This window comes from Phoenix dactylifera, unplaced genomic scaffold (assembly GCF_009389715.1).
Source record: "Phoenix dactylifera cultivar Barhee BC4 unplaced genomic scaffold, palm_55x_up_171113_PBpolish2nd_filt_p 001108F, whole genome shotgun sequence".
In the NCBI taxonomy this organism is placed as follows: Eukaryota; Viridiplantae; Streptophyta; class Magnoliopsida; order Arecales; family Arecaceae; genus Phoenix; species Phoenix dactylifera.
The window spans coordinates 29978-40055 of record NW_024068452.1 but is presented as its reverse complement, the minus strand read 5'-3'; the positions used below and the strand labels follow the sequence as shown (position 1 = coordinate 40055).

General features: G+C 37.0%; 1 non-coding gene across 1 annotated transcript; it reads left to right on the top strand.

Annotated features, from left to right (window-relative positions):
• The first annotated feature begins 5321 nt into the window (after nucleotides 1–5321).
• On the top strand, nucleotides 5322–5429 carry LOC120107990. Its single transcript, XR_005509548.1, has one exon. It is a non-coding gene; the product is annotated as a small nucleolar RNA R71 (small nucleolar RNA).
• The last annotated feature ends 4649 nt before the right edge of the window (nucleotides 5430–10078 follow it).

Sequence of the window (10078 nt, the reverse complement as noted above, 5' to 3'; positions counted from 1 at the left end):
CACTCATGTTTAAAATATTATTATTATTTTTTTTTCTTTTTTTTTTTTTCTTTTTTTAACACAATGACTACAACAGTCCAACTCCATTAGGCTCTAGTAAGGTCCATGTAACGAGCTTTGGGTCAATGACTCTTGATCCAGTTGGCTCAAGGCATTAGGTGAAACACCCCTCGGACTTAATTACTCGAACCAGACTACGCCACGAGGCCAGACTAATCACTTATTTCAGTTATTTTCACCTTTTTACGCGAACACTCGCTGCTTTGTAGGCAAGAGGCCCGGTTACTCAGTGAAGACAAACTGTATTATTTCTCTCTCTCTTTTTTTTTTTTTTTTTTATAATATATGACAATTGGTATGATATATAGAAAAATATAGTAATCTCTCCCCCCAACTTAAATTCAACATTGTCCCCAATGTTTCAACATGAGTGCATTAAATATGATTGTATGAAGTATAATAAGGCTAAAGGTGAGAATTTACCTGATAGAATGACTGCACACTGCTGTTGCTCACCAATTGTCATATGAAAGAAAAAAAAATTATGTACAAACAGAGGATCTCTAGCAGATATAGAGATCAATCCTGATAAACAGGGTCTCCCAGATTGGTCGATTCAACCTCTGGGGTAAAGTTGTCCAAAAATAACTTCAAACGTTGGCCATTTACTTTAAAAATATTACCGGTGTTTGGATTCTCTATTTCAACGGTTCCATACGGATAAACAGTTTTAACTATAAATGGGCCGGTCCATCTAGATCTCAATTTTCTTGGAAATAAATGAAGTCTTGAATTATACAATAGAACTTTCTAGGAAGGCTCAAATATTTTTCTCATAATATTTCTATCATGAAAGACTTTCATTTTGTTCTTATAAATTCGAGCATTCTCATATGCTTCATTCCTGATTTCCTCTAGTTCATTAAGTTGAAGTTTGCATAGTGAACTAGCCTTATCCATATCAAAATTAAATCTCTTAATAGCCCAGTATGCCCTATGCTTCAATTCCACAGGCAAGTGACAAGGTTTGCCAAAAATAAGACGGTACGGAGACATACCAACCAGAGTTTTATAAGCAGTACGATAAGCCCAAAGTGCATCAGTTAAACGCAAGGACCAGTCTTTGCGATTTGGGTTAACCGTTTTTTCCAGAATATTCTTAATTGATCGATTTGATACTTCAACTTGTCCACTTGTTTGTGGATGATAAGGGGTGGCGATTTTATGGGTGATCCCATATTTTCGCATTAAAGCCTCAAAGGGCTTATTACAGAAGTGTGAACCCCCATCACTGATGATGGCTCGAGGTGTTCCAAATCTAGAAAGAATGTTTTCCTTTAAAAATTTTAGAACAGTTTTGTGGTCATTATGTTTGCAAGGAATTGCCTCAATCCATTTGGAGACATAATCTACAGCTACTAGGATGTACAAATTTCCGAATGAAGGAGGAAATGGGCCCATAAAATCTATTCCCCAACAATCAAATATTTCGATAATTAAAATTGGGTTGAGGGGCATCATATTCCTACGAGTTATCCCACCTAACTTTTGACAACGCTCGCAAGCTTTGCAAAAATTATGGGAATCTTTAAACAAGGTGGGCCAATAGAAACCGCACTGTAAAATTTTTGCAGCCGTTTTCTTAGCAGAGAAATGACCACCGCAAGCTTCAGAATGACAAAAGAAAATGACACTAATAAATTCGTCATTAGGTACACATCTCCTAATAATTTGATCTGGGCAGTATTTGAAAAGATAAGGATCATCCCAGAAAAATTTTTTTATTTCAGTCAAAAATTTTCTTTTGTCTTGTTTATTCCAATGACTTGGTAGTTCACCTGTGACTAGAAAATTTGCAATGTCTGCAAACCAGGGTGAAGATGTGATCTCAAACAGTTGCTCATCAGGAAAAGTGTCTTTTATGGGTGAATTATCTAAGGAATCTGGAAAAGTGAGACGGGACAAGTGATCAGCTACTACATTCTCTACCCCCTTTTTATCTCTTATTTCTAGAAAAAATTCTTGGAGCAGAAGGATCCACCTAAGCAAACGCGCCTTAGCATCCTTTTTTGAAAGAAGGTACTTAAGGGCAGCATGGTCAGTGTAGATAATGATTTTGGATCCAATCAAGTAAGACCTAAATTTTTCTAGTGCAAATACTACGGCGAGTAGTTCTTTTTCCGTAGTGGTGTAATTCATTTGTGCACTATTTAAAGTCTTACTTGCATAGTAAATAACATAAGGCTTTCTTTCTTTTCTTTGCCCTAGAACTACCCCAACTGCATATTCACTAGGATCACACATAATTTCAAAAGGAAGTGACCAGTCAGGTGGTTGCATGATGGGAGCAGAGGTCAGCAAGCTTTTAAGTTTATCAAAAGCTTTTTGACATTCTTCAGACCACACAAATTGGGTTTCCTTCTGAAGGAGATTACATAAGGGTTTAGATATTGAGCTAAAATCTTTAATGAATCTCCTATAAAATCCTGCATGACCCAAAAATGAGCGTATATCTTTGATAGTTTTTGGGTTGGGTAAGTTAGCAATTAAATCAATTTTAGCCTTGTCTACTTCAATTCCTTCAGATGAAATGACATGCCCGAGAACAATTCCCCTAGTTACCATGAAATGGCACTTTTCCCAGTTTAAGATTAGATTCTTCTCCTCACACCGAATTAAGACTAGCCTTAAATGGTCTATACAGTTTTCAAAAGAGGAGCCGAAAACAGAAAAATCATCCATGAAGACTTCCAAAAAACGCTCAACCATGTCAGAAAAAATACTGAGCATGCATCTTTGGAAGGTTGCAGGAGCATTACATAATCCAAAAGGCATTCTCTTGTAAGCAAATGTGCCAAAAGGACATGTAAAAGTGGTCTTTTCCTGATCTTCAGGATCAATTGCAATTTGGTTGTAACCTGAATAGCCATCTAGGAAGCAATAATATTTATGACCCGCTAACCTTTCTAAAATTTGATCAATAAAAGGTAGAGGAAAATGATCCTTCCTAGTGACAGAATTAAGTTTCCTATAGTCAATGCATACACGCCAACTAGTGGGGACCCTAGTTGGAACTAATTCATTGTTGGCATTTTTGACTACAGTAACACCAGATTTTTTCGGGACCACTTGGGTTGGACTTACCCATTTACTATCTGAAATTGGGTAGATCATACCCGCATCCAGAAGTTTTAGAACTTCTGCTCTAACCACATCCTTCATGTTTGGGTTTAATCGACGTTGAGGTTGACGAGAAGGTTTGGCATCAGCTTCTAAGTGGAATCTATGAGTGCAAATTGAGGGACTAATTCCCTTGATATCAGCAATTGTCCACCCTAATGCTCCCTTATGCTCTTTGAGAATTTCTAATAATTTTAATTCCTGATTTTGTTCGAGTTGGGATGATATGATCATAGGAAAGGTCTCTTCTTGACCAAGGTATGCGTACTTGAGCTCGGATGGCAAAGGCTTTAGCTCAAGTTTAGGTGCTTGAACACTAGATGGTAGAGGACTATTGTTGCGTGTGGGCAATTCTTCAAAACGAGATTTCCACCTATCTGTATCCAACAAAGGAGCTGAATCTAATATAGCACTGATTTCTCTAAAATTTTGGTTGATATCTGTATTTCCGAAATGAGTTAGGCATGTTTCTAAAGGATCAGAAGAAAGAGATGGGACAAGAACATCTTCTACAATGGAGTCGATCAGATTAACTCCATGAATTTCATCATTTTCATTGTCATTATCGGGTTGTTTACAAATGTTAAATATATTAAAATCTATAGTCATATTCCCGAATGACATTTTCATTATTCCATTTCGACAGTTGATTAAAGCATTGGAAGTAGCTAGAAATGGGCGGCCTAGAATGACAGGTATTGGAGTGGTACAATTCATGACAGGCTGGGTATCTAATACTATGAAGTCGACTGGAAAATAGAATTTATCAACTTGGACAAGTACATCCTCGACTATACCTCTTGGTATCTTTTAGATCGATCGGCAAGTTGGAGAGTAACCTTGGTGGGTTTTAGTTCACCAAGTCCTAATTGTTCATAAACTGAATAGGGCAGTAAGTTAACACTAGCACCTAAATCCAGAAGGGCTCGTTGTATCCTGAAGTTTCCTATGATGCAAGATATGGTAGGACAACCAGGATCTTTATATTTAGGTGGGGTGTTGTGTTTGAGAATAGCACTCACCTGTTCAGTTAGAAAAGCTTTCTTTTGTACGTAAAGCTTTCGCTTTATGGTACAAAGATCTTTTAAAAATTTGGCATAAGATGGGATCTGCTTAATGGCATCTAATAGAGGAATGTTAATCTTTACTTGTTTAAAGATTTCCAAAATTTTTTGATCAGGTATTCCCTTTTTAGCTGCAAGCAAGCGCTGAGGAAATGGAGCAACTATCTTATGATGCAGTATTGGATCATTTTGTTCATTATCATCTTCATCATTCTTTTCAATAGATTTTTTAAGTTTGTCATCTTTTGTTGGAATTTCTTTGTTAATTATTTTTTCACTCCGAAGGGTTGTGACAGACTTTACTTGCTCAAATTTAGGTTGGGATGAACTTGCTTCATGGACCTCATGTTGACCCTTTGGGTTAGATTGAGGTTGGGCTGGAAATGTCCCTTTTTCCCTAACATTGAGTTGAGCCTCAATTCTACCTACAGAATTTTTAAGTTCTTGAAGTGACTGCATGGTATTCTGATTTATCTGGGTCTGCCCTTGCATGAATGCCTGCAAAGTATCCTCAAGAGATCTCTTATGGGGTGGCACATAGGGTATGGAATTCCCTTGAGATTCATTGGCAGTGGGTCCATGTCTCCAACTAAAATTAGGATGGTTTCGCCAACTAGGATTATATGTTTCAGGAAATGGTCTCTTATAAGCATTTGTGAAATTCGCTTGATCATGCAACACTTCTTGGAAGGCGGGGATTGTAGGACAATCCTTGGTTAAGTGTGCATTACTCTCACAGATTTCACAAATACTTTCCTCTATAGTAGGTGTCTTTCCTGTATTGGCTCTGCTTAATTCAATGGCTTCAACCTTCCTAGTTAGATTAGCAATCTTTAAATTTACATCATTTTCTTCTTTAACATGATACATTCCTCCTTTAGTATTAGTCGATTTTTGAGGTTTCTCGTTCTTATCTATTGTATCCCAGGCCTGTGCATTTTCTGCCAACAGATCAAAATAGTCCCAGGCTTCCTCTGGTTCTTTATTCATAAATTCACCATTACACATCATTTCTACAAATTGTCTCATATTGGAGGACAAACCATCATAAAAGAAACTAATGACCCTCCAAATTTCATACCCATGATGTGGGCAAGCAAGGAGAAGGTCCTTAAATCTTTTCCAACACTGAAAAAATGTTTCTCCATCTTTTTGTGCAAAGTTCATGATATTTCTTCTAAGTGTGTTTGTTTTATGTGTTGGGAAGAATTTCTTTAAAAATTCTCTTGTCATTTCTTGCCAGGTGGCTATGGTCCTAGGCCTTAAGGAGTGTAACCATGACTTAGCTTTTTCCTTTAAAGAAAAGGAAAATAACTTAAGCTTCACTACCTCTTCATTGATATTATTAAATTGAAGTGTTGAACACACTTCATCAAATTCTTTTAGGTGCAAGTAGGGACTTTCGGAGTCAAGTCCATGAAACTTTGGGAGTAATTGGATTATTCCTGGTTTCATGTCAAAGGCTCCCGCAGTAGTAGGAATAACCATACAGGATGGGGTACTGATCCTAGTGGGTTGTAGATAATCACGAAGCGTTCTAATAGGTAAGTCATCTTGAAATTCATTATCTCCCTGATTACTACCATTATCTTCCATTTGATTATTTGAACTTTTATCCCTTGATTCAACTCGAAATAATCTTTTCGTTTTATCCCTTTGCCACAACCGCATATACTGACCAATTAACCAGTCGATTTTTTTTATTAATTAATTATTATTTATTTATTTATTTATTTTGTATATATATATATTTTTTAGAGTTTTGGATGAGTATGAATATTACCTAAAGCTATGAATATTGACACCCTGCTACTAAAATTATTCACAATCAAATAGTATCAAAGCATAGCACCCTTATTTCTAATGTTTTCCTAAAAATTTCTAGACAGCTCCTAACTGGTTTGAAGAGTACACTTAAGCCTCCAATCCGGTCTAATAACCTAGTCGACCAGGTAAGCTCCCAGGTAAGTGGAGGGGTCACGATGCGTATAGCAAAGGTCCCACTTAAAACCCACTTTCCTCGAACAGAAACAGTCTCCCTTCAATCACTTAGAGGGACAAAGCTTGCCTAGACATCGACCGGGGTCATAGAGCAAAATTAGTGCAACTTTCAGTGGTCTTCGTCCTATTGAGCTCGAATATCCTTAGGGGCCAACGTCTAGTTGATTTTAATTAGGCTTAGGATATTTATGCACTTGGATGATTTTTGGGCTAAGGACGAGTGATGAAATCCCGACCTTATCTTGTTAATGGGTTCAACCCTTAGATTATTTTATGCAAATGCTTTATACTATATGCAACAATCAAGAAAATTTTTAACATTTTATGTCATGACATTAAATTGCATTTGAATAGTTGATCAAGCAAACTAGCTATTTTTTTTATTATTATTATTTTTTATTATTTTTTTATTTTAATTAATATTTTTTTTTTAATTTTTTAAATAAGAGTAAAATTTTAATCTAGGAAAAATAGGACTAGTATGAACAAAACAGGAAAATTAATTTAAATACTCACGGCCGGAGTTCGTTCACTCCGGGAATCCAAAAATGTGATCTTGATCTTCCTCGTTACTGGTCCTGCTTTGTGTCGCCCTTGAATCTGAAAAGATTTGAAATTTCAGCTGTGTTAAAAATAAAGAAAAATTGAAGAACTAAAAATAAAGAATTGAAATTTTCAGCCTTGTTCTCGTTCGCACGTTGCAAATCCCCGGCAACGGCGCCAAAAACTTGCTACGCTTTTAATCTTGCTCTTTTAAAAGGGAAATTAAACGTAAGATACCCCAAGTATAGGGTGTAGCAAAGTAATATTCTCGGTGAGTCCGAGATCGAATCCACAGGGATTTGACAGTGAACAAAAACTAAAGGCTAAATAATATTCGAATTGACAAAATATAACTAAGGCATCAGGATTCAGCCTAGCACTTCATCATGCATTTCTTAAAATCATCTATTAATCATAATAAAATAGATTTAGTTTTATGGGCAGCATTACAGTAATTCTATTTTAAACCACATGGATTTCTAAGCATCTGTTATACCCGGGGGAAATAACAAATCAAAGGAAATATATAAGTTTGAAATAATTTCTATCAATCTACTGCACCATAAATCAAATCTAAAACATTAAAATCCCATTGATGATTAAAGAAAATACATGAAGAAAATGCTAGGCTTTTCCTTAGCCTTAGCTATATTAGATTTAGCTATCCATATAAGATGCAAGCATTTTTGTTAAAGGGATTAGTATAGAACAAATAAAATAAAGCATAAATCGCCCTTTTTTTTTTCTTTTCTTTGGTTCAGAAAACAGGACACTCTGTTTTCTCTCCTTCGTGGCTTCTTCTCCCCTCCGTGGCCCGGCTGGATGATGGATCCGTGGCCTCCTCCTTCGTGGCTTCTTCTCCCCTCCGTGGCCCGGCTGGATGATGGATCCGTGGCCTCCTCCTTCGTGCTCCATCCTCCCTTCTTTCCTTCACCGGATCGCGGCTGCTGGCTTCCTCCTCTTCCGTCAGCTATGTCGGAATGGACCCGTCGGCTGCCTTCTCCCGGACCGCTCTCTCGTTGGCTGCTTCCCCCTTTCACCGGATGGCTCTCCCCCTCTTTTATAGACACCTTCAGCATGTTGAAGGGAAGACAGAAGGACGCTGCTGGGATTTGAATGCTTGGGACTCTTCGGCTGCAGGAACGGATGGGGGGTTGTTGAGGCGGGATGCGAACGGACGCTACTGGGAAGAAACGCTCGGAGATGACGAACGTTTGGAAGCTGCGATTGAGAAGACTCCTCAGATGGCTGGAACTTATTTGCTGGAAAGGGAGTGGAGGACTCGGCTGGATGAAGTCGAATCGCTTGGGATGCTCTTCTTCATGGCTGGGACGTGTGGAATAAATTGGATGTTGAATACGGCTTGAATGTTCTTGAAACAGGGGAGACGAAAGCCATGGATGCGATGTGGCTTGAATTGAAGAGCTGAGTGCTGGGTTTGTTCCAATACTGAGGAAAATGAATGTTGCCACGGTTGGTTGGAGGACTTAAACATTTGGAAGTTGATACCAAACGGATACTAGGTTTGAGAAGCAATTGGATTGCTTTGGGACTTTCGAGACGGCACAGGGACACTTGAAAATGTTGGGAAATCACTTGCTTCAGCTCATTGATGGAAATTTTATGTTAGAAACTGTTGAGTCGCCTCATCACGGTCACTGGGGAATTCGTTGAGCTCGAACTACCAGGCATTGCGCTAAAATCCAGCATTTTTGGGTCTTTTGAATTACATGCACTCCGACACAAATAAAATATTAATTAATTAATTTTATTAATAAAGATTAGCTATAATACTAATTAAGATAATATGAAAATTTCACTTTTGTACTCTCATCAGGTTTCCGGCTCAGATACCCACAAACTGTTGTCTCTACCCAAAGAGTTTATTGTTTTATAAAATCTAATTTCAAATGCATAAGTGCCAAGAATTTCAAAAGCACACAAAGTTTTAATTACAAAGTCAGCCCAAATCCTAGGTCAGTATGCAACTTAAGTTGAAGTCATTAAGTTTCTGTTAGGGAGTTGTAAGACTTATTTATACTTGGGTGCTTGGTGATATCTGGACCATACACAAGCTAAGGCTTTAGATTCTCCAAAATACTGCTAAAGCTAGTAGTTTCCAAGAATTGGTCAGATAAGACCTAATCACTGATTCAAAATCATCCTACCTTGCAGGATTTCGAGAGTTGTGGATGTTTACTTTAATACCTCATGGGCTTTATCTGTAATATTCCAGTTTACTCGAATTTTTACAACGACGGCTTTCACACTATCGTCTTTTTCAAGGTCAATATTATTTTCTCTTTTTCTCTTTTTTTATATTTTTTATATTTTTTTTATTATTTTTTTATTTTATATTTATTACGCACTTTTACTCTTGTAATGATTCCTCCATGTAACGAGCATTCAGTCAACACTCCCACACCAGATGGCATAAGGTGTTAGGCATCAAGACTCCCCTACGGACCTATGCTCGGATTCATCATTGCAAGCCCGCTGACCTTTGACAATAGGTAGCCTTTTTCGATGTACCTGACTAAATTCACTTCCTTTTTTTTCTAATAGCGAATTAGATAGGTATGATTCATCAGGACTCAAGGTTGCTACCAGACTTAACAACATCATGTTAAACCTAACCCTTAGAAGTGCAGGCCATACGTGTTGTGAAATTTTAAAGTAAAAATTATCTTACAACTCGCTAAAAGAATTTTTAATGAAAAGAACTCAAATTGACTTATTCCTGATTAATCATTGGGCTTTTTAGATTTTATATACTTTGTGTGATTATCATTTCAGCACTAAGGCATAGAAATTAGGTTTTTTTTTTTTTTTGAAATTCACTTTTTTGTTTTGAAATTCACTTAAAAATGTGAAAAATGCGAAAAATTCCTTCAAAAATTCGAATCCTATACGCCCCAACCTAGATCAGACATTGTCCTCAATATTTTTTTTTTGAATATTATATTATTATTTTTATTGTTTTATATATTTTTTTATTTTGGACGAAAATATGATGCATATGGAGGATAGAAGCATTTTACCGGAATTGCATCAGTAATATGAGGGATCCTGTTAATGCAATATAACAAAAAAAATACGACAAGAAAATATGCAAAAATAACCTACGAGAATTGGGTTGCCTCCCAACAAGCGCCAAGTTTAACGTCTTCAGCCAGACGCAGTGCATCCTTATCAAATCATACCGGGTTCATGCGGGGTTCTCCAAGGAAGAAAATTTGTGGAAGACTGATTGTTAAGCAGGAAGTTGACTGCTTCTATGGCCTTGTCGA